Source organism: Saccopteryx leptura, chromosome 9 (assembly GCF_036850995.1).
Source record: "Saccopteryx leptura isolate mSacLep1 chromosome 9, mSacLep1_pri_phased_curated, whole genome shotgun sequence".
Classification (NCBI taxonomy): Eukaryota; Metazoa; Chordata; class Mammalia; order Chiroptera; family Emballonuridae; genus Saccopteryx; species Saccopteryx leptura.
In genome coordinates this window covers 68474851-68502823 of record NC_089511.1, presented here as the reverse complement: position 1 = coordinate 68502823, position 27973 = coordinate 68474851, and the positions used below count along the sequence as shown (strand labels likewise).

The following is a 27973-nucleotide window of genomic DNA, read 5'->3' as shown; positions in this document are numbered from 1 at the left end:
AGCTACCAATTGAGGAAATACATTTACAAATCATCTATATAAAGTGGATTGCATTATTGTTCTGCATTTATCACCCTCCCTGTATCCATGCCCTTTGCCACGTGACTTTGCAGTTCTTCCCAGAGACAGATTATACTACCCTGCCCTATTAGTGTCAGACTTGCTATGTGACTTGCTTTCCCCATTGGTATGTGGGCAGAAGGGGGCAGAATGCCAGTTTGGAGCTTGTACCTTAAGATGTATTGGTTGTTTCTACTTGTGCTTCTTGTATTTCTGCTGTTGCGGTGGGAGGAATCTGCTCCCTGGAGGGTGAGAAACGTGTGGTGCAGAACTAGATTCCAAAACTCTGGCTTGGAGTAGGGCTAGCCAGCCCCATCCTGGATTAGCCAACTGCCAGCCAACCTGAAGATGTACAAGAGAGAATACATTTTGTTTTAAGCCACTAAGGTTTAAGGTAATTTGCTATGTAGCATTATTGTGGAAAGAGCCAACTCATAGACCATTCAACAAAAATGATTTTGATTAAGATTCGGTAAAAAATTCTAAAAAATTAATAAGGAAAAGAATAACACAGGAGGGAAATGGGTCAATAATAAGTGAAATGGTAATTTACAGAAGAGAAATTAGAATGATCAATAAATAAGTAAAAACATGTTTAGCTTGCTTCACTAATTATCAGATAAATATAGATTAGAACATTGGTGGGATATCTTATACCTATTAGACTGGTAAACATTAAGGTCTGGCAATAATTATTATCTGTAAGGATATGAGGAAAATGAAACTTTCATATACAAATGGTAGACTGTTTAAGGACACAAAGAGAGACATATCAAGCAGGGAGATGATATTTTCAAAGAATATTACCGTAGAGAATTATATCTAGAATATATAGGGAATTCCTGGAAATCAGTGAGAAAAAACAGGTAACATGGGTAAAAAAAGTACAAGTAAGCGATTTATAGAATGGTTACTTGAAAATCTGGCTAGTCAACCTAAAATATATCACCAATTACCTTGCTGATATGAAATGCAAATGAACACAACAGTGAGATCCACTTTGCACCTTGGCAGAAGCTGAAATGTCATGTAGCATCTTTGTGCTGGTGAGGAGATGAGGACATGTGAGTCTCCATGCTTTGCTGGTGATATTATTTTGGAGACCAATGTGGTAAGAACTCTTGAAATTATATATTCACCTGCATTCTGACCTACAGATTCTATTTCTGAATTGTATTAGTTGCTAGGGCTGCCATAACAGAATACCACAGCCTGGGTGGCTAAAGCAACGGAAATTTATTTTCTTACAGTTGAAAGGCTAAAACTCGAAGCTGGAGGTGTTGGTGGGTTTGGTTTCTCCTGTGGCCTCTCTCCTTGGCTTGCCAATGGCTGTCTTCTTGCTGTGTCTTCACATGTTGTTTCTCTGTGTGTGTTCGTGTCCTGCTTTCTTTTTATAAGGATGCCAATCATATTGGATTAGGGCTTACTCTGATGGCCTCATTTTAACTTAATCACATCATTAAAGACTCTCTTTCTAAATCCAAATACATCCTGAGGTACAGGGGATTAAGACTATACACATGAATTTTTGAGAGGACACAATTTGGCCCACAAGAGAATGTGTGTATCAGAAGGACTCTTGCACAGGTACACACAGAGACACTTACAAAATTATTTATTATAGCATTGTTTCCTGTGACAAAGAGTCAGATGGTATGCAGGTATTCTTGGAAAAGGATATATACCGATGAAATAATTATAAATGAATTACTAGAATGATACAAATACAAAATAAAGGAACAAACTAAATCATTTACATTTGTTGGAACTAATTTTTCTCAAGAAATCTGGAGCTAAGAAGTTAGAGTTGCTGCCATCAAGGACCCTAGCTAGTTCTATAGTTCTGCTCTGTCATCATCTTTTCTCCTCAGCTTGGCAGCAAAACTGCTTTTATGGGCCTGCGTCATACCACAGATAGTAAAAGGAAGGGCCAAGGGCCATGGCATACTGTAACTCTCTTTTTATAAGGAAAGCAAAACTTTTGCCAGAACCTTCCTTAGCAGACTTCCACTGACATCTTATTGACCAGAATTACATCACATGTCAATCAGAGTTGCAAAGAAGGCTGGGAAACCTAGTGTCCTGCTTCCATAGTAGTGAAAGGCAAGGGCGTAAAGCTGGGACTATGTGTTGTGTGAGCTAACCTGTGGTGTTCACCCTATCTGTATAGTTCAACATGGATAGACCACTGAAACATCATGTTTGGAGGGGAATTGGGAGGGGGGGAATACATGCTTTTGTGTAAATTTAAAAATCTACCTACACATAAAGCTATATGTCATTCTAAATATATTTATAATATGTAAAATTATGTAAATCTGATTGTAAAATCACTCACTCACTACTGTAGAGTTGATGTCTATGGAAAGGGAGGAAGGCAGTGGATCTGAGGCTGGGGAACATAGAACATGACAACAAAAAATACAATAAAACAGGCTTTTTTTTTCTTTTTGAAATGTTTATTGATTTTAGAGGGAAAGGGAAAGAAAGAGAAAGAGACAGGAACCTAGGTCTGTTCCTGTACGTGCCCTGACCGGGGAGCGATCTGGCACCTCTGCACTTTAGGACGATGCTCTAACGAACCGAACCATCCAGCCAGGGCCAAACAGGCTTTTTATGGACTATTTCCATCAGCTGAACTTCAGCTGGGGAGAATGACTGGTTGTGTCAATCCAATTCTGTGTACTGTATACCCAGGAGAAAAAAAGGGGGATGGCTTGGGGTATGCGTGTGTGCGTGTTACTCAGGCTGTTGAGCAGGGTTATTCAGAGTTGAAGAAATGTGACTCACTGTGATTTAAATTATTTAACTTGACTCTGTGATGAGCTTCATTCTTTTCAGTACAATTGATGGCTTGACAGGAATGATGTAATAGTTTAAGTGTCATGACTATGACAGTTATTTTTTGGAAAATTTAGGGTTATTGTAAATTTTGGAAAATTGATTTTCTTTGTTTTTGTCCACATATTTCTTTTGCTCTATAATGCAAAATTGGTAGGCTTGGCTTATAGAGAGTCAGTGGGGACATGTATAAAATAAACATGGCTACTTGGTAGTGAAGTCCATCACTCTGTAGTTTTCTTTTTTATCTTTGGAAACAGAGTGGGTGAAAGGATTTCCTTCCTCTCTCTCTAATGTAGCCTCAGCTACCGACTGGCTCTTTGCTCCGGAGTGAAGCAGGTTGGCACAACTCCATAGTCTAATGTGGGAACAAGACACCAGAGGTTTCTATTTTTACTGAGTGTCATTCTTTGCTTTTATTTCTGTAGCCTACTTTTAACCATCCCGTACCCAATCCTCTAAATAAACATACGCAATTTATTTATATGTGTTAGTTTCTTTCATTTTCTCTGTTAAGCATTTGTTTCAACTTTGGAAGCTGCTTGTAAACTCTTGCATTTTAGAACCATGTTTCCTTGTTACCTAATTATCATATAAGCTAATATCATGGATGGGGTAGATGTCTTTCCTTGGTGAAATGGATTCAATTTGCTAAATAAAAATGTGTGAACTTAATGACTTTTTTTTTTCATTGTTGAATCAGATAGCAATTATTTGTTTTGCCAATTACTCTTTGGTCCCTTATTTCCTTCACTCTCAGCCTTAGGAGAACTCATCTAGCTTCATGGTTTAAGGCATAACACATATGCATAGCTAACATACATTTATCTTTAGATTTGACTTTTCTCCTGAGCTCCAGGATTCTGAATTTTTAGTTGCCCATGGGATATAACCATTTGCATATGCCACTCACATCTCAAACTCATCATACTTAATGTATGTCATAGTCAGAACTTACTCTAGAGCTGCTCATTGGGGTCAACATTATCTGTAAAGCCCGTTACAATAGTTTAGAAAGAAAATGTTTTCAAGATAAATTTAATATGTAAAAAGTATGTTGAAAATTCAAAATAGCATAAGATGTGTGGAGATATTTTGCCAAAAGTAAAAATGGTATTTAAAATAAATAGCATCTATTATTAGTCATTTAATCTCTGCTCCCCCATAAAGCATTATTGTTTAACAAGTTTTCTCACCCACAAATAGAATGGAGACTAAAACTGCCTTTAGATGTATGTTCTTAAGGTACCCACAGAAACCAAAAATTGCTGAATGAGACATAGTTCAGGAAAACCTGTTTCAGGAACTAAACCCAGAATTGGAAAATGAAGCACAATTAAGTGGTTAGGTGAAAACAGGAAAAAATACTCATCTGTATATTCTAAAATGTGTGAACAATTGGCAAGAAGGATAAGCAAATTACTGGAAACACTGACTTTTTAGTTTTCTTTAGGATACTTACCTAATAATTTGAGAAACAATTCTAGGTATTTCTTTTATCTTATAGAGAATATATCATTTTAGGAAAATAAAGATACAAAATATTTTGAAAGAATCAATAACAACTGAAGAGATATTATACTTTATTTCCAATTGCAAAATATGATTTTTACATAGCTACCATTAGTTATTTTATGAAGAAAAAAACCAACACATTTAGGTGTTAGAAATGATTTTATGGTGTGAAGAACCCAAACCTTGCTTTCATGATCAGAAATGAGATTTTTTAAAAAGGAAAATCAAGTATGATTTCACACATAGGTGGGATATAAAACTGAGACTCATGGACATAGATAAAAGTGAAGTGGTTACCAGGAGGAGGGCAATGTGGTGGGGGAAGGGTGTAAAGAGGGACAAGTATACAGTGATGGAAAATGATTTGACTTTGGGTGATGGGTATACAGCGTAATCAACAGTTCAAATGCTATAGAGATGTTCACCTGAAACCTATGTACTCTTACTGATTAATATCACCCTGTTAAATTTAATTTTCTAAATAAAATTTAAAAAAAAAGAAAAACATTATTGCCTATTTTGAATCATAATTGAGGATTAGAATTATTATTTTTTCTTTGGACAAGTTAATCCTTTTTATTTATTTATTTTTTAATTTTTCTGAAGTTGGAAATGGGGAGGCAGTCAGACAGACTCTCGCATGCGCCCAACCAGGATCCACCTGGCATGCCCATCAGGGGGCGATGCTCTGCCCATCTGGGGCGTCGCTCTGTTGCAACCAGAGCCATTCTAGCACCTGAGGCAGAGGCCATAGAGCCATCCTCAGCGCCCGGGCCAACTTTGCTCCCATGGAGCCTTGGCTGCGGGAGGGGAAGAGAGAGACAGAGAGGAAGAAGAGGGGGAGGAGTGGAGAAGCAGATGGGCACTTCTCCTGTGTGCCCTGGCCGGGAATCGAACCCGGGACTCCTGCATGCCAGGCCGATGCTCTACCACTGAGCCAACCGGCCAGGGCCTGGACAAGTTAATCCTTTAACATAAGATGTGTCATTACTGGCAGTCTGGGAGCATGAAAAGAGAGATCACTTTTTGAGCCTTTAGGTCTGTTTTAATTTCGCTACACCAAACTGAGTAAACTTAATGTTTCCAATAATAGATTCAGAGAAGCATAGGATATTTTTATTTTTAGTCAAGATATATTTGTGATAGTTAATCACTTAAGTCTATGACCCACGCTCCAGCTCAAGCCTAGGGTTTTCAAACCTGGGTTCTCAGCATCCCAGGTTGATGCTCTATCTACTGCGCCACTACTTGGTTAGGCTCAAGTGTTTATTTTTAGAGTAAATAAGGCAAATCAACGTTCATGCTTTTCCAAACTGAAGTGGGTATTAAGTTGTAAAATAAAGAATTTGTAGCTTGTATGAGGACTTGGTTAGTTGTAACACTGCATGCTCATGAGAAATATAATAATGATGTGACGACCAGAAACATATCTTCTAAAATTACCCTGTAGCTCCAAATAGTTAACAGACACTTAGCAAAGATTAAACAGGGCAATTAGAAAATATTAAAGAATTTGCAAATGTCATGTGGAATTCTGAAGACAAATTGTTTTGTTTTATAGTGTAGCTCTTTTTTTTTCTTTAAGTTTTGTAATGTGTTTTGGATTATCTAATGAGGCTTGGAATCTTTGTAGGGTTTTTGTTTGTTTTTTTGTCCCCCCCCCCCCCAAATCTCAGCTTGTGGAAAGTCATACTGATAGTTAAACCTAACTCTGCTACTTCTTAGCCTTCTAGTGCTCTTCTTTCACTACAATGAGGATGCATCTGATGAGCTGATAGAGGTAGAAATAATGTAGACTTTGTCATAGATGATAACTATTAAAAACCAGTATGAGCTCTCTCTCAGTCAAACTTAAATGAACAATATAAAATGAGATACTTCTAAACATATTTAATAAGGAAAGGTGAGATGGTGTTTCCTAGTTCCTAGTTCAAGTTTAAGAATAAATGTCGTCCATAAAAAATAAACATAAATTTAATGGCTACAATACTTTGGGCTTTTAGAATCAAATGATACCCTCTGCTGGCTAAGTGAGGGATTGCGTTTGAAAATGAGTGCCTTTTCCTTTTTTAATAAGGCTGATTGCTGAAAGGATTGATGGTGCAGAGTATTGTGAGATAATATTGGAAAAATTATAAATGTAAAAAATGAAGCCAATGCACCACTTAAATAACTTCTGAAGTGAAACTAATATGAAAATATCCATAATTGAAATTTCCTAATCTTTAGATCTGTTTTTTAACCATGATATTGGCCATAGAGAAGGAACACATCAGGAGGCAAAGTACATGAGTCTTCTGTCCCTATCTTCAATAACTCTGATTAATTCAAGATGTTTTAATTACTATCATCATTTACATTATTATTGTAAGAGTAATTGGCAAATTTCTAGAGACGAGATAAGAACTGCTTTTTTATCTGGGTACCCTGACTTAATTTATGTTAAAAATTATTGCAATATTCTTAAGTATTTTAAAAGTTTGATAAGTTTAGGGTAGTATCACATTTCATGCCTGTTTTAAAATGTTCTCTTTCCACTCTTAAGATTATTTATTTATTTATTTATTTATTTATTTATTTATTTATTTCTGTATTTTTCTGAAGCCGGAAATGGGGAGAGACAATCAGACAGACTCCCGCATGCGCCCGACCGGGATCCACCCGGCACGCCCACCAGGGGGCGACGCTCTGCCCCTCCGGGGGGTCGCTCTGCAGCGACCAGAGCCACTCTAGCGCCTGGGGCAGAGGTCAAGGAGCCATCCCCAGCGCCCGGGCCATCTTTGCTCCAGTGGAGCCTCGGCTGCGGGAGGGGAAGAGAGAGACAGAGAGGAAGGAGAGGGGGAGGGGTGGAGAAGCAGATGGGCGCTTCTCCTGTGTGCCTTGGCCGGGAATCGAACCCAGGACTTCTGCACGCCAGGCCGACGCTCTACCACTGAGCCAACCGGCCAGGGCCCTCCACTCTTAAGATTCTTAAAGCCATCTTAAAATTTATAATGTTTGGGCCCTTAATACACACAAAAGTTATGTTTAAAAGCTCATACTAGGCCCTGGCCGGTTGGCTCAGCGGTAGAGCGGTGGCCTGGCGTGCGGGGGACCCGGTTCGATTCCCGGTCAGGGCATATAGGAGAAGCGCCCATTTACTTCTCCACCCCCCCCCCCCTCCTTCCTCTCTGTCTCTCTCTTCCCCTCCCGCAGCCAAGGCTCCATTGGAGCAAAGATGGCCCGGACGCTGGGAATGGCTCCTTGGCCTCTGCCCCAGGCGCTATAGTGGCTCTGGTCGCGGCAGAGCGATGCCCCGGAGGGGCAGAGCATCGCCCCCTGGTGGGCGTGCTGGGTGGATCCCGGTCGGGCGCATGCGGGAGTCTGTCTGACTGTCTCTCCCCGTTTCCAGCTTCAGAAAAAAAGAAAAAAAAAAAAAAAGAAAAAAAAAAAAGCTCATACTAGACAATATGTCATTACTTTATTGCAAATTTGAAAATTATAATTTCCACTCTGATTCTACTGTTTGATGTTGTCCTTCACTGGCTGTGTTGCTTTAAGGGCACCCATCCCCCCTTTCTGCTTGAGCCACTGTGTCCTGTCAGTCATCCTGAAATACACTAGGGTGCTTGTCAGGCTGTTTGCTTACAGATGCATTATAAGCCAAATTGTGAGCCATCATAGTGGCACTGAATTTCTAAACATAAGAAATTGCTTAGACAATTGGTTTAGTATCTGCATATGGGCAATACTGTGTCCTGCAGTAGGTGAGTGAAGTGTCAAACTTTTTAAAATGGAACTTTGCTGTAAGACAAATCCTAATAATTATAGATTATCTGTTGGTTTGGTTAGATAACTTTGGGGCAATGAAAGGACATTTTCTATAAAATGGGATGAATCGAAACTACTATGTTGTGCATTTATTACTTTATAACTAATTTTCTTTTTAATAACTCTAGACTACTTTATGAAAGCTCCATATTTTTAAATACCTACTATTCTGAGTAGATTAGCAGGCATTTTAGATTTAGATAAAAATGTGATTCTCTTGCAAATTTCATCTTTCACAACAACTCAGGCAGACTCAATTGAGCAGAGGCGCAATTCTGCTAATGAAGTATTTATTAACGGTTTAAAAAATAGAAAATAGTGCTAAAACAAATACTCATGTGCCAATACCCAAGCTATAGTCAATTTACATCACAGCATTTAAATATTCCTGCCATGTAACTGAGCTATTATTACTTGAGTAACTGTATGCAAGACACTGGAAACTTTACATTCTTTAGATATAAAACTTGTGCAGCAAGCAGGTTTTTTTTTCTGCAAACAATTTAATTTCTGTTACGGCCCTCTAACCTTAAATTATGCATAGGTGCTTTTCATGTAATTTTTTTTATATGCAGCCTTAATATTTTTAAACAGAGAATTGATAAAGGTAAAACAAAACAAAACAAAAACAACAAGAAAGTTGTGGATTTTAATACTTGCATGTTTAATATGGTAGAGAATAGTTAAGAGGCAGCAAGGACTTAAAGTTTTAAGGTTTTATCTAGGATAAACAAGGAGAGATTGCTTTTGCAGATACATGGAATGATTATTTATTTGTTCCTTACCTGGTTCTAGAAAGGATTTAAGATGACTTACAAGGCTACATGAAATTCAAGATATGATAAATTAAAAATGGAGAGAAAGAAGAAAGGAAAACAAGTATGAGACTATAAAACAGCAATAAAGAAAAAAGAAAAAAGAAAAAAAATCCAGCTGTTCTCAACAATGGTTTATGCCACTGGTGTATTATTGGATTGATAGGAAAGAAAATACAGGGTCACAAAAATCTTGTGGGGGAATTTCATGCAAATGAGCTGTCTCCCTTACCAAGGGTGGCGGTCCAGAGTGAGACTAGGCTGAACAGTGAATATTAAGTACACTTTAAATGTCACTTGTGTTTTGATGAAAAAAAGAAAAAGTGAAGAACTGCTGCCCTTTCAACCCACACACTGATTTATCTAGGCACAAATGTGACTATCAGTTTTCTAGGAGTAAAAAAAAATGGTCTGTTACTCAATTCAAAAGAAATATTAAAGTATTAAAGAGGCTTAGTTTTTTTTTTTTTTTTTTTTTTTTTTAGGAACAACAAGAATTTATTTAAATAAAATCAGTTATCTACATATTAGAATAAACATAATTAAGCCAATGTTCAAAACAAAATCTATTTAGGCATTTTGGTGGAATCCAGTGCTAGTATTTTTTCCTACTAGAATGTTGTAAATCAGATTAGCTACTGTTCTTTCTTTCACTCTTTCAATCTAGTGATAAATTTAACTTGAATAGCTTCTGTTAGGTTGAAATGAACTGAATCAGTCTCATTAAGAAAAAAGTTGTAGGGGTAAGAGGAGAAATTCAGAAGAAGGACTTTTTAAAGGCTTTTGATCTTTAAATACTTAAAAAAACAACTACTGTACTGTGCTGAATACTCGGCTCTGTGATGTGCACTATATTAAATCCAGCTTGTGTAAGTGAAGGAGCTCAGAAACTCAGGGTTTTAACTCAGTAGTATTGAGAAGAGACAAAAATATAGCAGTTAAAATTTTGCTAAGGATCTTCAGTGATGACTTTAGATATTAACATGATGGTTCAGGGATGGTCATTTAGCTCCTTTTTATTCCATTATTAAAAATAAGATGAATAAGCAATGATTATTTTTTAAAACAGTAAAAAAATTAAAGAAAATACTTTTTATTTTTGTAGTTTTGTACTGTAAATGCATATGCAGATTGACTTACCTAGAAAAAAACTATAAATTGAATAGATGACACATTGGACGCATAGGATGGCATTGAGGATAACCAGTACACATAGGTTTGAAAGTTGGGGAGAGAATATTATTAAGAAGTTCAATGGGTTTCAGGCACCAAATAAACTAAACTGAGTGATGTATTAGAGGGGTCAAGATGCTTTAAAAAGTTAATTAACTTTTGAAAGCATTAGTTGAGAGATCCACTCAAAGAGCTTATAGAGCCAAAGGGTATCAGTGGAAATTTATAATAATATAGTAAATGAACTAATCCAGAAGTATTTTCAATGTCACTGGGATAAGAGATAAATAGAAAAGATAAAAAAAAAAAGATAAAATTTTTTTTCAATTGCGGTTTACATTTAATATTATTTTGTATTAGTTTCAGGTGTACAGCACAGTGGCCAGAGAAACACATACTTTGACAAAGTGTTTCCCCTGATATTTCCAGTACTCACTGACACCCACCATACATGGTCATTACAATATTATTGACTGTATTTCCTACGCTATACTTTACATCCCCACGACTGTTTTGTAACTACCAATCTGTACCTCTTAATTCCACCACTTTTTCCACAAAGTGCCCCAATTCCCTCCCCCTCTGACAACCACCGGTCTGTCTCTGTATCTGAGTCTGTCTCTGTCCTGCTTGCTCATCTATATTAATCTTTCAATTCCACATATAGGTGAAATCATATGATATTTGAAACAGAAAATATTTTTAATAAAAGTAAAATTTATTGAGGAAAAATTTTATATATATTAAATTCACTCTTTTTAAGTTCAGAGTTTGAACAGTTCTGACAACGGTATACAGTCATACAACCACCATGATAGTCAAATAGAAACTAACATCAATCCCAAGTTTTTGTGCCCTCTGCAGTCCATCAATTCCTTTAAGCATTGGCTGCTGTAACTACTGATCTGTTTTCTGTCCTTATATTTTGCCCTTTCAAGAATTTTATGTAAGTGGAATCATACAGTGTGTACTTAATTTTGTCTGACTCTTTCAGTTAGCATGATGCATCTGAGAGATATTCATTTTGTTGTCCATATCAAAAGTTCACTCTTTTTCTTGTATAATATGCAATTCTATGATTATATCACAAATTGTATATCTATTTACCTGTTGATAGAAATTTGAGTTGTTTCCAGTTTCTATTATAAATAAGGCCACTGTGAATATTTGTATGTGTGTCGCAAGTGGGATATATGCTTTTATTTCTTTAAAGAATGAAATAGCTAAGTCATAGGGTGGGTATATAGTTAACTTTATAGGGAGCTGCCAAGCTGTTCTCTAAAGTGACTATAGAGAACTAGTTTTCATTTTCATTAGCAATGTGTGAGATTTCCAATTTTTCTGTTAGTGAGATCTAGACAGGACTTGATTAGATTTAGGTTTCTTTTGAATACCTATGGGTGAAATGGTGTACTTCCAATTTTGTCACACCAGGAGACAAAGAGTCTGGGTTGTCTCATTTTTGGCATTGTTAAGATTAATCAGTGTGATCAGGCTTTTTAAACTTGATTCTCAAAGTTTCCATTAATCATTCACCTAATGGTTTTAGCCTTCACTGATGATTATTACCTAGATCTATTATTTTCTTAGGAGGTTGTAAGTTGTTATTTTTATGATTCTATAATGCTTGACTTGTTTTTATTGGTTGGAATGAGTCTATAAAAAACTCCTCCTTTTTTTACTATTATATCACCCTAAAGTATAGTTCATATCAGAAAATACTGTCTACTTATTTCATTATTTATCAATTTTCTGAAAAATAAGATAGTGTCCTAGCCACTTTCAAAGGTGATTAATGAAGTTTTGTTCTTTGAACTAATAGATTTTTAATATATTGGATATGCTTCAGTGTATTATAGTCTTTATTTTTTTGATGCTCAAATTTTCCCATTTCTGGCCCTTTTAAATTGGCTCTTGAGGCTTTTGACAAAACCCAAATGGGCCTTGATTTCTTTCTAGGAAAAGATGTCCCACAATTGTTTTGCACATTCCTTGCCCTAGACCTTCAACCAGCCTTTCCATTGAGGAGCCTAGTTCTTTTATTGGGAAACAGTATTTAGAGAACACAGTCAATGCAATAGGTTGCCATTATTGCTTGCATTCATATATGTATATACACACATATTTATATACACATATGTATATATATGTGAACAGAGCTAGAAAATTGATATTTTTTAGGGAGAAAAAATTTTTATTTTATACTTATATTTCATTTTTATTTTTCTGTTTCCTTTTTATTATGCTTAAATCTCATTTTCTAATAACATGAATATAATTATTTTCTTCAGGGATTAGAGTAAATATATTGTGTTTTGAAGTCACTTCAGATTATTTGTTTCTCTGTGGTTAAAAAGCTAATGTGAAATATAATTAAGGTTTATTTCTCTTGTTTGCTTTTGATTATTTGGAATTTATTTATGATGAGTTAATTGTTGTTGTTTTTTTATAATGTAAAACATTTAAATGTTTCCAAAGTTAAACTCTAAAACTAGGTACATTCAGAGAAGTCTAGCATTCATCTTTATTTCTTTTACTTTACTCTTTCCATCCTCCTAAGGACAACCACTTTAATTTTTAATTTTGTTTTGTGTTTACCCTCCTTGCCCCCCCCTTTTAAATGTAAGCAACCTGACCAGGCAGTGGCACAGTGAATAGAGTGTCAGACTGGGATGCAGAGGACCCAGGTTTGAAACCCCAAGGTCACCGGCTTGAGTGTGGGCTCACCAGCTTGAGCCAGGGTTGCTGGCTTGAGTGTGGGATCATAGACATGACCTGATGGTTGCTGGCTTGAATGCAAAGGTTGCTGGCTTGAAGCCCAAGGTCGCTGGCTAGAGCCTAAGGTTGCTGGCTTGAGCAAGGGGTCACTCACCCTTCTGGAGCCCTCCGGTCCAGGCACATATGAGAAAGCAATCAATGAACAACTAAAGAGCCACAATGAAGAATTGACACTTTTCATCTCTCTCCCTTCCTGTCTGTCTGTCCCTATCTGTCCCTCTCTCTGACTCTCTCCCTGTCTCTGTTAAAAAAAAAATGTAAGCAAGATGCAGAGTTTTTGTAATATTACTTTTCTTTTCTTTTTTTAATTTTTATTAATGTTAATGGGATGACATTAATAATTCAGGGTACATATATTCAAAGAAAACATGTCTAGGTTATCTTGTCATTAAATTATGTTGCATACCCCTCACCCAGAGTCAGATTGTCCTCCGTCACCCTCTATCTAGTTTTCTCTGTGCCCCTCCCCCTCCCCCTAACTCTCTCCCTCCTTCCCTCCTGCATCCTCCCTCCCCCCACCCGTGGTAACCACCGCTCTCTTGTCCATGTCTCTTAGTCTCGTATTTATGTTCCACCAATGTATGGAATCATGTAGTTCTTGTTTTTTTCACTCCGTATAATGTTATCAAGATCCCACCATTTTGCTGTAAATGATCTGATGTCATCATTTCTTATGGCTGAGTAGTATTCCATAGTGTATATGTGCCACATCTTCTTTATCCAGTCTTCTATTGAAGGGCTTTTTGGTTGTTTCCATGTCCTGGCCACTGTGAACAGTGCTGCAATGAACATGGGGCTACATGTGTCTTTACGTATCAATGATTCTGAGGTTTTGGGGTATATACCCAGTAGAGGGATTGCTGGGTCATAAGGTAGTTCTATTTGCAGTTTTTTGAGGAACCACCATACTTTCCTCCATAATGGTTGTACTACTTTACAGTCCCACCAACAGTGAATGAGGGTTCCTTTTTCTCCACAGCCTCTCCAACATTTGCTATTACCCGTCTTGTTGATAATAGCTAATCTAACAGGGGTGAGGTGGTATCTCATTGTAGTTTTGATTTGCATTTCTCTAATAACTAATGAAGATGAGCATCTTTTCATATATCTGTTGGCCATTTGTATTTCTTCCTGGGAGAAGTGTCTGTTCATTTCCTTTTCCCATTTTTTATTGGATTGTTTGTTTGTTTGTTGTTGAGTTTTATGAGTTCTTTGTAAATTTTGGATATTAGGCCCTTATCTGAGCTGTTGTTTGAAAATATCAGTTCCCATTTAGTTGGCTGTCTGTTTACTTTGATATCAGTTTCTCTTGCTGAGCAAAAACTTTTTATTCTGATGTAGTCCCATTCATTTATCTTTGCCTTCACTTCTCTTGCCATTGGAGTCAAGTTCATAAAATGTTCTTTAAAACCCAGGTCCATGAGTTTAGTACCTATGTCTTCTTCTATGTACTTTATTGTTTCAGATCTTATATTTAGGTCTTTGATCCATTTTGAATTAATTTTAGTACACGGGGACAGGCTGTAGTCGAGTTTCATTCTTTTGCATGTGGCTTTCCAGTTTTCCCAACACCATTTGTTGAAGAGGCTTTCTTTTCTCCACTTTGTGTTGTTGGCCCCTTTATCAAAGATTATTTGACCATATATATGTGGTTTTATTTCTGGACTTTCTATTCTGTTCCATTGGTCTGAGTGTCTATTTTTCTGCCAATACCATGCAGTTTTGATTATTGTGGCCCTATAATATAGTTTAAAGTCAGGTATTGTAATGCCCCCAGCTTCATTCTTTTTCCTTAGGATTGCTTTGGCTATTTGGGTTTTTTTTTTTTTTTTTTTCTGAAGCTGGAAACAGGGAGAGACAGTCAGACAGACTCCCGCATGCGCCCGACCGGGATCCACCCGGCACGCCCACCAGGGGCGACGCTCTGCCCACCAGGGGGCGATGCTCTGCCAATCCTGGGCGTCGCCATGTTGCGACCAGCGCCACTCTAGCGCCTGGGGCAGAGGCCACAGAGCCATCCCCAGCGCCCGGGCCATCTTTGCTCCAATGGAGCCTTGGCTGCGGGAGGGGAAGAGAGAGACAGAGAGGAAAGCGCGGCGGAGGGGTGGAGAAGCAAATGGGCGCTTCTCCTGTGTGCCCTGGCTGGGAATCGAACCTGGGTCCTCCGCACGCTAGGCCGACGCTCTACCGCTGAGCCAACCGGCCAGGGCTATTTGGGGTTTTTTATAGTTCCATATAAATCTTATGATTTTTTGTTCCATTTCTTTAAAAAATGGCATAGGAATTTTGATGGGAATTGCATTAAATTTATATATTACTTTGGGTAATATGGCCATTTTAATTATATTTATTCTTCCTATCCAAGAACAAGGAATATTTTTCCATCTCATTGTGTCTTTTTCTATTTCTCTTAGCAATGCCTTGTAGTTTTCTTTATATAGGTCCTTTACATTCTTTGTTATGTTTATTCCTAGGTATTTTATTTTTTTTGTTGCAATCGTGAAGGGGATTATTTTTTTGAGTTCGTTTTCTAATATTTCATTGTTGGCATATAGAAAGGCTATGGACTTTTGTATGTTAATTTTGTATCCTGCGACCTTACTGTATTGGTTTATTGTTTCTAGTAATCTTTTTGTGTAGTCCTTTGGGTTTTCGATGTATAAGATCATATCATCAGCAAAAAGTGATACCTTTACTTCTTCTTTTCCAATATGGATCCCTTTAATTTCTTTGTCTTGTCTGATTGCTCTGGCCAGAACTTCTAGCACCATGTTAAATAAGAGTGGAGAGAGTGGACAACCCTGTCGTGTTCCTGATTTAAGGTGGAAAGTCCTCAGTTTTATGCCATTTAATATGATGTTGGCTAATGGTTTATCATATATGGCCTTTATCATGTTGAAATATTTTCCTTCTATATCCATTTTGTTGAGAGTCTTAAACATAAAATTGTGTTGTATTTTATCGAAAGCCTTTTCTGCGTCTATTGATAAGATCATGTGGTTTTTGTTCTTTGTTTTGTTGATATGGTGTAGTACGTTAACCGTTTTACGTATGTTGAATCATCCTTGAGATTCTGGGATGAATCCCACTTGATCATGATGTATTATTTTTTTAATATGTTGTTGTATTCGATTTGCTAGTATTTTGTTTAGTATTTTAGCATCTGTATTCATTAGAGATATTGGTCTGTAGTTTTCTTTTTTTGTGCCATCCTTGCCTGGTTGTGGTATGAGGGTTATGTTGGCCTCATAAAATGTGTTTGGAAGTATTGCTTCTTCTTCAATTTTTTGGAAGACTTTGAGTAGAATAGGAACCAAGTCTTCTTTGAATTGTTTGATAGAATTCACTAGTATAACCGTCTGGGCCTGGACTTTTATTTTTGGGGAGGTTTTTAATAGTTTTTTCTATTTCCTCCCTGCTGATTGGTCTGTTTAGGCTTTCTGCTTCTTCATGACTCAGTTTAGGAAGGTTGTATTGTTCTAGGAATTTATCCATTTCTTCTAGATTGTTGTATTTGGTGGCATATAGTTTTTCATAATATTCTACAATAATTCTTTGTATATCTATGATGTCTGTGGTGATCTCTCCTCTTTCATTTTGGATTTTATTTATTTGAGTCCTGTGTCTTTTTTCCTTGGTGAGTCTTGCCAAGGGTTTGTCAATTTTGTTGATCTTTTCAAAGAACCAGCTCCTTGTTTTATTGATTTTTTCTATAGTTTTTCTGTTCTCTATTTCGTTTATTTCTGCTCTGATTTTTATTATCTCCTTTCTTCGGCTGGTTTTGGGTTGTCTTTGTTCTTCTTTTTCTAGTTCCTTGAGGTGTGAAGTTAAGTGGTTTACTTCTGCTCTCTCTTGTTTGTTCATATAGGCCTGAAGTGATATGAACTTTCCTCTTATTACTGCTTTTGCTGCATCCCAGAGATTCTGATATGTCGTATTTTTATTTTCATTTGTCTGTATATATCTTTTGATCTCTGCGCTTATTTCTTCTTTGACCCATTCATTTTTTAGAAGTATGTTGTTTAGTTTCCACAATTTTGTGGGTTTTTCCCCCTCTTTTTACAGTTGCATTCTAGTTTCAAGGCTTTATGATCAGAGAATATGCTTGGTACAATTTCAATTTTTCTAAATTTGCTGATATTGTCTTTGTGGCCCAACATATGGTCAATTCTTGAGAATGTTCCATGTACACTAGAGAAAAATGTATACTCTGTCGCTTTGGGATGAAGTGTCCTGTAGATGTCTATCATATCCAGGTGTTCTAGTATTTCGTTTAAGGCCACTTCCTTCCTTTTTTCTTTCCATCCCTTCTACCTCCTTTCTATCTCCCTTCTTTCCCTCCTTCCTTTCTTCTTTTCTTTTTTTTGAATTGCTGCAATAATTTGCCTCAGGCATACATCACTTTTTATTTTTACTAGTTTGTATTAGGAGTAGATTTCTAGATGGGAGATTAATGGGTCAAAGGCTAAATACATTACACACACACACACACACACACACACACACGTATATGTTGTAAATTTACCCTGAATAAGCACACCTTGCATATCTACAAGCAATGTATGAGGTTGTTTGATTCTCTACAGCCTTACTAACAGAATTTATCAACAATTTGGATACTTGCCAATCTGAAAGATGAGAAATGGTATCTTAGTGTAGTTTTAATGTTTCTTCTTATGAATGAAGTTGGCAGCTTTTTATATGCTTAAGAGATATTTGTATATTTTTTCCTAAGTGAGAAATTATTTCAATTTACATGCTTTAAATAATATCTATTGAATATTTGCTATGAAAGATGAGGAAAGAAGAGTTGTTGGACTTGTTTATCTTGTTTGATGTGTGATTTTGCTAGTCTGTCTACTGTGTCCCCAAGTCCATGTGTATTTGATGCTTCAAATGTATCTTTGTAATGTTTTATTTTTTGCTTTTATTTGTTTCTTGAGTTTTCCTATCTTGGTTTTCATTCTCTTATGAAATTATCCCTCTTTTCAATCTTATAACTCTTCTTTGACTTCTTTTTAAAAGAGAAATCATATGTGTAAATATGGGTGTCTGTGTGTGTATATGTGTAAACTAGTGATTCAGCATTTCTTTTTTCCATCACTCTGCTTAATCTCTATCGGTTCCCTTGGATACACAGATTTTGTCACAGACAGTTAGAAATGGCACATCATCATGCTAACCCTGCCCTACCACTCTTGTAATTCTGTAGTCTCAAACTGGGTCTGTATAGGGATATCTCCCTTTGATTCCTGTATCTATCCATGCCCTACATTTTATTAGTCTAATCTGAGGACTGTTGGACAGGAATTTCAGGTTTGTGGCACTTACTTTTAGAGAAAATTCTTTCCCACTGAGGTGTATATAGGCTTTAATTTTCCTTTTAAAAAAATTGATCAGGATTATACCATATTTTTTTTTGTAATTTGAAGTAATGACAGTTTCCTTGAAGATAATGGTTTTATTTTGACTTTTTTGTTGTCTTTGACTAGTTTTGATGGAAGGAAGTGATTTAGATGTGTAGACTCTACCATATATTATAAGAAGTTCTAGGAGATGGTAGGGTGGCTATGATACTTCTCTTAGAAATCTGTACAGGGTATAGAGATAAGGAAGTATTGCTTACTTCTACTGTGTGTGTGTGTGTTTGTGTGTGTTAAGATGTAAAGAAGATTGTTTGAGTTGAGGTTGGAAAGATGGGCAAGTACTTGTCAAGTGGTTATTGGGGAAGGGCATTCCAGGCACAGGGAAAGAAGTAAATAAAAGTTCAGGGGTTTGGGCCCTGGCCGGTTGGCTCAGCGGTGGAGCATCGGCCTGGCGTGCGGGGGACCCGGGTTCGTTTCCCGGCCAGGGCACATAGGAGAAGCGCCCATTTGCTTCTCCACCCCCCCTCCTTCCTCTCTGTCTCTCTCTTCCCCTCCCGCAGCCAAGGCTCCATTGGAGCAAAGATGGCCCCGGGCGCTGGGGATGGTTCCTTGGCCTCTGCCCCAGGCGCTAGAGTGGCTCTGGTCGCGGCAGAGCGGCACCCCGGAGGGGCAGAGCATCGCCCCCTGGTGGGCAGGGCATCGCCCCTGGTGGGCGTGCCGGGTGGATCCCGGTCGGGCGCATGTGGGAGTCTGTCTGACTGTCTCTCCCCGTTTCCAGCTTCAGAAAAATACAAAAAAAAAAAAAAAAAAAAAAAAGTTCAGGGGTTTGAAACTGTATGGTCCATTCAGAGAATTTCAAATTCTTTAGCATGGGAGGAAATGGGTTTTAAAGAGAGAGAGAGAAAGCTGGAGCGGTAGACCAAATTGCTTGAGTCATTTAGTGGAGCCTGCATTTAATATATCAGAATGGAGAATCATTAAGCATTTTAAGCAGGGGATTAGTGTAACACTATCTTATTTTATAATAGAAAGATGACTTTGGGAATAGTTTGAAGAATGAATTGGAGGAGTGAAAACCTCAAAGAAGGGAGACCAGTCAGGATATTGTTGCAAAGTCTATGTAAGTCTAATGAGGGCCTGGGCTAAGGAAGTAGCAGTAGGAATGGAGAGAAAATGGCCTATATGAGAGGAGTTAAGGGGACAGAATTAATGAGATTTTTCCCACTAATGTGAGGTGAAGAGAGGCAGAGTAATAGAAAATATTCTAGAGTGACATTCAAGTTGCTGGGTTGAGTGCCTAGCTATATGGAGATGTCATTAACAGGTAAGAACTGAAGATGGTGGCAACAGGTTTTGGGGAAAAGATCATGAATTCAGTTTTGAGGTGTCTGTGAAATGGTGCAATGCACAACAGATTTCGGGCTCTGCAGCTCAGGTGAGAGGTGTGGACTATAGATAAGGTTTTCTGAATCAGAGGTTCTCTGAAGAACTGAAATTCTAGGATGAGATTGCTTTGGGAGAACAATGCAGGGTGAGGAGTGTCTAGGACAGTGATGGGCAGTCTTTTGAGCTTGGTGTGTCAAAATTCGCCAAAATACCGAGCATAACTCGGGTGGTGTGTCACTTCGAGAAAAAAACCATAATTTCACGATATTTATAGTTTAAATAACAAAAATGTATAATTGTAATATATAACTGTATTTAATAAACCAAAACTAATTATTTAACCTACCTGCTTAGTGACTTCTTTGTTCATCTGTCAGTCGGTTTCTTTTGATGGTCTTGATATTATTTAACTTGTGTGGGGTGCCGTGAACTATGATAAGTGAGAAGGAGGGGGAATTCTTTAACTAACCTGCCTATTAGTGACTTTTTTGTTGCTGAATTTCATTGGCTAAATCTTTAATTGAAGGTTGGTATTTTGTACACTTCAAGCCCAAGCAAGCGCTACTAACTTCATCTGTCAATCTGTTTCTTTTGTTGGTTTTGATATTATTTAATGCTGAGAATAAGGTCTCACAAAAGTACGTAGAGGGAAAAATTGTGAGTAAAGCCATTGCTATAATTTTCAGCGTGCTAAAAGTGTCTGGTAATTGGTTCCAGGCACTCCAAATTTCTTGTTCATTATAGCAATCTTCTTGATTCTCCAAGCGGCACCTTTCCAGATTCTCAAGCTTTGACCTCAAGTGGACAAACACCTGAACCCAGATGCTGTCTTGAAATTCTGCAAGTTGCATCTTATGTAAATTAAGATGGCTGCCACTATTTCTAATGGCGGGAAACGGCACCCATAGCACAGGCCCTTGCCTCTCCCAGCCTCCCCCTCACTTATCTCAGTAATGATGGTCAATTAGAAATCCACGACACCCCAGAACAGTAGATTGGATGATGGTTGCTATGGTTATGTGGTTGCTGGCAGTGATGATCACAGGGCCCCCAGAGATGTGTCCCCCGGAGCATTGTGCTGCTCCCTGCTCTGCTGGCCGGAAGTGAGGTCAAAGATCCCCTAATGGCCTAACTGGAAGTCCCAGAACTAGACGCTCTGTGCCAGAGTTCTGTTGTTTTGGCCTACAGACCTCCCGCACAGTGTCTACACTACAGCAAACCTGGCCATGCAGGAGCCGAGGATGAAACATCCTTCTTGGCATGCGGCCCCATACTTCTCTGGTATGCAGCTGTATGTAGCCGCATGTTATTGAAAATGGCTATATGTGTCAATGCTGACACACGTGTCATAGGTTCGCCATCACGGGTCTAGGATGTAACGGATTACACCTGGGCTAAGGCCCCTACTTAACCAAGGTAGTAGATAAGCAGGAGCCAGCATAAGATCCTGGGAGAGAATGGTCAGAAGTGTAAGGAGAAGCATGAAAGGGGTGTTTTGAAGCCGGAAGAGTCTTTTATGTCCTGTTTAGTGAATAGTTAGCATGTGGGTTGAGAAATAAATAGGATTAATAGCTACGTCACTAAAGTTACTGGAGAAAATTTTTAAAAAAATGGTAAGTTAGTAAACCTGGATGATTAGACTGAAAGATTCTGGTGCAGACTTTTAAAAACGTTTTTCAAGAAAAATGGAAGAATGGAAAATCAGGAAGCAGAGAAAAAGCTGTCTCAAGACAGTCATATACTATTGATTTTCCCAAGTGTAGGAATATATTTCTAGAAAAGTAAATTTAGTGTTTTTGGAGACTTTTGTCTCCTTTTCTTTATTACGTTAGCAAGCTCTTATTTCTAGCTAATCAGCAAACAAAGAGGAAAGAGGAGGTTTTTTGTGTGTTAAATTGAGATTGACAAAAGTTTCACTTTCTTTACCATTCTCTTTTGTTCACTGCTTTTTAAAAATATTGGATTTATTGCCTGATGTGTGAATAAAGCGTCGATCTGGAATGCTGAGGTTGTTGCTTTGAAATCCCAGGCTTTCCTGGTCAAGGCAAATATGAGAAGCTACTACTATGAATTGATGCTTCCCTCTCCTCTTTCTCTTTCCTCTCTCTCTAAACACACACATACACATACACACACACACACACACACACACACACACACACACACACACACACACCATCACCACCACCACCACCACCAACAACAACAACAAAAACCCCAGACTTTAGGAGAATTCATATATACTTGAGCTGTCGTATAATAATATGGAGTGGAGCTGACCCATAGGACTGACAGACTTGCAGCAAAAATCACTTCATTCTCAAGGTATATATGCAGGGCATGTTACTTCTGCCCTGTTTCTCAAATTTGATGCCTTATAGCTGAAGGTTATTCTTATACTGAGTGATTTAATAAAGTCTTCTCTGAGGTCTCATATATTAGATTATCTTCTTCTTTGGTTTCAATCGGATCAGTTTAGTGTTTTTTGGCTTTTAAAATAATATGTAGGTAACTTTCATGTTGGGCTTATATGAGCTGGGATTTTACTGGGTCTAGATTCCGGTATAATTTTTATATGGTTTTTATAAAATCGAGCTGAAAAGCATTGGTACACAGAATAATCATGGAGGCATTTCTGTCCTTTCTTCCTAGCTGCAATTTTTAAAATGTGTGGCATTTTGAAATATAAGGTAAGCTTTTAGTGTAAACTGGCATTTTATAAAACAACATGAAGGATGTGTCATTGGCAGAAGTGTAGTGAGGTCATCTTATAAAATTCTTAATATCCAGTGTTAGTCTTTTGTTAAATCATAAAGTTGAGTTATAACTTTCTGCTTCCTTTATTTTGGAGGGAAATTAGACTTGACCAGCCATTCATGGTAAGAGGGACATGATATAACCCTTAAACATAAGTAGAATCTGTTCTTCTTTATTTATTTCTTATTGCCTAAGGCAGTGGTTCTTAAAGTGTGTGCCAGGGTGCACTGGTGTGACCTAGAAAATTTCCAGGTGCACCCGATGGTATTCCAGAGAAATATGTGCCTGTTGGGGACCAAAAAACCAACAGGGTTTTTAAAGTTTAGATTTTGAGGAGACAGAGGCTGTAAGCTGACAGTCTGCTCAATCTCCCACCTCACTTGCCTGATTAGTTAAAAAAGGCTGTTAAACTGTGGTGCTGGACTGTTTACACTACCCACCATGTTCCCTGGAAAGACTGGAGGCAAGTTTCTTCTATCCTTTGTTTGGTGTAAAGATAAGATGATATGTATGGTGGGGGGTTTCTGCACTCAACCCAATTAAGAGTAAAAAGAGAGGAATTCTTCAATGTATTGACGAGGAAATGAGAGTTTGCCTTTCAAATATATGCCCAAACATTGAAGAAATCTCTAGGACACATCAGGCTCATGTTTCTCATAAACACAGAATGAAATATCTTAACACATTCATGCTGGGACCTGCCGAATTTACTAAATCTTACTAAGAATGTATCTCTCTCTATATATATAAAAAATAACTTTTTTGTCATTTTTTTATTTTTAACCCCTCTTTTTTACAAATTCTAAAAAGTATAACTGAAAAAATGTAACATAAAATGTTTTTTAATGACAGAATAAATTTAGTTTTGTCATATTTATTTTGTTTAATTACCATAAAACACTTTTGGACTTTATATTTATTTCTTCAATATTTGACTTAATTATTATAACATATTTCTCAGAAATTTGTATATAGTGCACCTACAATTATTTGTAGGATTTTATTCATTTTTAGAGAGGAGAGGGAGAGACAGAGGAGAGACAGAAGGGGGAGGAGCTGGAAGCATCAACTCCCATATGTGCCTTGACCAGGCAAGCCCAGGGTTTCGAACCGGTGACCTCAGCATTTCCAGGTCAACGCTTTATCCACTGAGCCACCACAGGTCAGGCTATTTGTAGGATTTTAAATGCATGTCGACTTCAAAAAGTTTGAGAACCACTGGCTTAAGGCAGTCTTTCAGATTTTTAAGAAATCATTTTTACATCCTTCATCTAGGTGTATATATGAGGAAGCACATGTTATTTTGGTTACTGTGGCTAAAGTAAGTACGTTTTAATGTAATTCAATTTTGTTTGATTCTTCCCATACAGTATTCATAAAATATAATTGTTTGAGGTTAAGGACTTAACTTGATTATTTTTCAAAGAACTTCAGTTAGAGATGATTAAACAAAGCTTTAATAAAGAGAACTTTAAATGCTTCCAAGAAGCTTTCTAAAGTTTGAATCACAAAGTGTGAAAGAAACTTACATTTTATTATAAAGTAAAACATTGTTTTGTTCTGTTAAAACCTGGTGTTCTTGGAAGCTAGGAAATAAAAAGAGCAGGCCCTTGGGGACCCAGACATGTGTGCATTATAACACACTTAACAATTGTAGCCCGAACCCTGGAGTGCACCTTCTACGTGCCACTCTTGAATTGATTTCAAAGGGCTGAAAATCCCTTATGAGGCTTTTGTGCATTAGAAAAAGTTTTTAAAAGGAGCATTTAGGCATGCTGCATTTCTAATTAATGCACACATAAGAAATATGCCTTAGAATCTGAAGCCACTAGTTTCTTTAAAATGAGGTACCAACCAGAGGAATGCTTTGTTTTAAACTCTTTTGTTATGGAAACAGAGTGAAAACATTTTTGAATAATAATTACAAGCTCTGTGGGTGATAGGAACATATTGATACTAAATGTAGACAGTAGATTCTGCTCTCCTACTGAAAAGGGAGTAATAATATTAATGAATATTTGTTGAGCCATTGCTAGGTGTCTAAGATATGGGCTAAGTTATGGTTTTTATATGGATCTTCTTAATTTAATAGGTTAAATAAGAACCTGCTCCTTTTTTCTCCCCTCAATTTTTTATTTTCTTCTCCTTCCTTTTTTATTTTTAAGAGAGAGACAGACAGGAAGGGAGAGAGATGAGAAGCATCAACTCGCAGTTACAGCACGTTAGTTGTTCATTGATTGCTTCTCATACATGCCTTGAATGCTTGCTCCAGCTGAGCCAGTGACCCCTTGCTCAAGCCAGCAACCTTTGGGCTCAAGTAAGCGACCATGGTGTCATTTCTATGATCCCATGCCCAAGCCCACAACTCTGTGCTCAAGCTGGCGATCTCAGGGTTTTAAACCTGGGTCTTCAGTGTCCGAGCTTAGTGCTCTAATGACTGCACCACCACCAGGTCCTACGCTTCTTCTTCCTTTTTTCTAAAGTGATTCTTCCAAAATACGAACCAGGCTGTGCTTCTTAGTGCTCAAACCCATGCAGTATTTTCCATCAGGCTCAATGTAATTGGTACCCCTGTTAACTCCCTTATCTCTTGTACTGAGCTCTGTGAAGCTCACCCCACTCCATTTGCACTAGCTTTCTTGCTTTTCCACAAACATGCCAGCACTCTCCTGTCTTAAGGAATTTGCTGTACCTTTTATCTCTGCCTGGAATGCTCTTCTCCCAGGTGTCTGCTTGGTTAATTTCCTAAACTCTTCAAGTCTTTTCTCAAATGTCCCCTTTTCGGTGAGGCTAATTTTGATCTTATTTAATACTGCAATCTACTCCCAACTTCTCTATTACTTTCTTTTTGAGGTGCAGTGGCAAGATTTATTAGAGTAGAAATAAAAGACTGCCCTAGATTTCTGGTGTGGAAGAAGTCTAGTCTTGTCCTCATCAAACCCAGAAGGGCTAGGGTTTAGAAATTTTGTGCCATCAGTTCAGTCTATGCCAAAGCTTAGTCCAGTTTGGTCTCTGTCCCCATCCAGATAGCTTAGTTTTTGCTGTCATGATGTTCTTAGAATTGTGAGGCCAATTTTTGCTGGTGGAATGGGGTCCTTCCATACAGTTGCAAGAAAAGCATATTGGGTAAGATTTATCAAAATAGAAAGACTGCCTCCAGGTTCCCTGTATCTCATCGCCATCTGTCCCACTTGAAAGTAAGTAATCCCACCTACTGTTTCATTTTTAATATTTTTATAGCATATGTCATTTTCTAAAGTACTAAAAAATTTAAAAAATTATGTTTAGTGTTTACGGTCTTCCCCTCCTCATGACTTCCACAAACTAGAAACTCAGTAAATATAAATTGAATGAATAAATGAGTGATGCCCCATAGTCTAGGGGTGCCTCTGATCTCATACCATTCAGTCTTATAGGTGACCAAAGGCTAGATAAGAGAGCTTATACAGATTGATCTACAAATAAATGCATGGAAAGTATTTAAAAAGTATAAGAAGAAAATACAAAAAGAAAGAAACCCAACTATTTCTCCATTATATATACTAGGCAATTGCCTGATTTTATTGATTTTCTGAGAAACCTGAGATCCTTTTGTTTACCAAGTAGGTAAAGGATGTGGGTATTTCTTGGCAGGTCAAACAAGCCAGTAAATGATTTCCTTGGATGCATGCAAGTGGGGATAGGGTTTGATGGAGGTTGTCTTTTAGCTTTGTTGAGTATTTGTTTTGCTGTGCAGAGGCTTTTTAGTTTGATGTAGTCCTGTGTGTTTATTTTTGATTTTGTTACTTATGCTTTCAGTGTCTTATCCAGAAAATCATTACCAAGACCAATGCCAAAGAGTTTTTTCCTATACATTCTTCTAGGAGTTCATAGCTTCAGGTTTTGCATTTAAGTCTTTAATCCATTTAAAGTTAATTTTTGTGAGTGGTGTAAGATAGGAGTCTAGTTTCATTCATTACCCCTTAATAAAAGGGGCAGAGAAATATACATATAGTGAATACACATTCTTGCATGGAAACTCATAGACTTAAAGAAAGAATAATAATAGATCATTTGGATGGGGGTAAAGGGAAGAGAGAAAAAGAGAAGTGATATTACTGCAGACACTTTAATTTTCTTCTCCAAATTAAAAAATTGTTACAATAATGGTGAGGTAATACATTTTTTACAATTTCAGAAAGTTCCTATTAAAAGTAGAACAACTGATGGCTTTCTACCTTACGTCTGTAAAAACTGCATGTTTTGGAAGACTGACAAAACAATGAAAGAAGCAAATCTGACCAATAAGGAAGAATTTGGTGATATATGGATTACTTACTTTCACAGTGGGACAGATGGAGACCTGTCTTTAAGTAATGAGCAGAGTGCAGGTACAAATGACATATACCTACATATGTGTATGTTACAAAACAAGCTAGCAAACTGCCAACATAGATTCTATTCTCCTATCTTTCTACCTTGAAAAATATACCTTCAAAATGGCATGGAGAGAAAGATTTGGATTTAGCATTCTTGGATTCCTTGAAGTTTCTTGTTCGAATGAGGTGGTAAAGGATGCTCATCCCCCACCCCCGACATGTTGTCTGCCCTCTTCTCTTCCTATTTCTGACTCTGTCTTGCTCTTGAGAGGCCTTGTGCACATGCAAGCAGACAGCCCAGCCTGTACATCCAAGCTCCATTCATACGCAGCAAACCTTTTGACTACCTCTCATGTGTAGGGATGGATGCATTGAGTTGTTCCCTCTTGAAACGGTAGATTACAGGGAGAGGCCAGCATAGACACTGAAGTGGGCTAGTTGAGCAGAAAGTTGGGGTACTGAAGACCCTGAGACAGTCAGGAAAGGTAGGTGTGGGGTCTGGCAGGCATATCACCGTAGCTCCGTGGGACTCTTCCAAAGCCTGAGGGCCAGGAGTGAGGCAGCTCTTACCCCAGTCTCTGGATAGTACTGGCTTAGGATAAAGTGACTATGTATTTCATTATAGAGATTACACTGGTAAATAAGACAATGGTAGACATAGTTACATGTGTATCCTAGACTTTAAGAGAACGAAATTTCAGGTTAAAAGTAAGTGTAATTTTAAGAGACTATATGTGACACAAGAGGAATGGGATGAATTAAAAATGAAGAAAGAAGGTGCACAGTCAGCAGGGGTTGGACTTGCCTACTTTTTCTTTCGCTGGGATCTAAGATAGCAGCTGATGTGTTCGAGTACTCCATAAGTAATCATTAAACACCACCAACAGCCTGAAACCCCAGTATCTGTACAAGGGGCACACATTTGAAAAGCATATGGATCAAAGATGGGAAAAGTGACACAGGACTGAAGGCAAATAAAAGAACATGGCAGAAACTAGGAAAAATAATGTTGGAGAGGCTCTAGCACTTCTTATTTGCTACAGTTAGAAGGACATGCTGAAGGGACTTCCAAAGCTATATAGTCTGAGAGAAAGAGAAATAAAAGGAATAAGGA

The 27973-nt window shown here is 37.7% G+C and overlaps 1 protein-coding gene across 4 annotated transcripts in view; it reads left to right on the top strand.

Annotated features, from left to right (window-relative positions):
* The window catches only part of CTNNA3 (catenin alpha 3), a 2003993-nt gene that overhangs the window by 67911 nt on the left and 1908109 nt on the right, over window positions 1–27973 (top strand). Inside the window, exon 1 of one of the 4 annotated variants that reach the window (XM_066349267.1) lies at window positions 8085–8162. The exons of the other annotated variants lie outside the window; for them this stretch is intronic. The gene's annotated coding sequence lies outside the window, so the exon portion shown is untranslated. Of the gene's footprint in view, window positions 1–8084; window positions 8163–27973 lie in introns of those variants that run through there. 4 annotated transcript variants of the gene reach the window in all.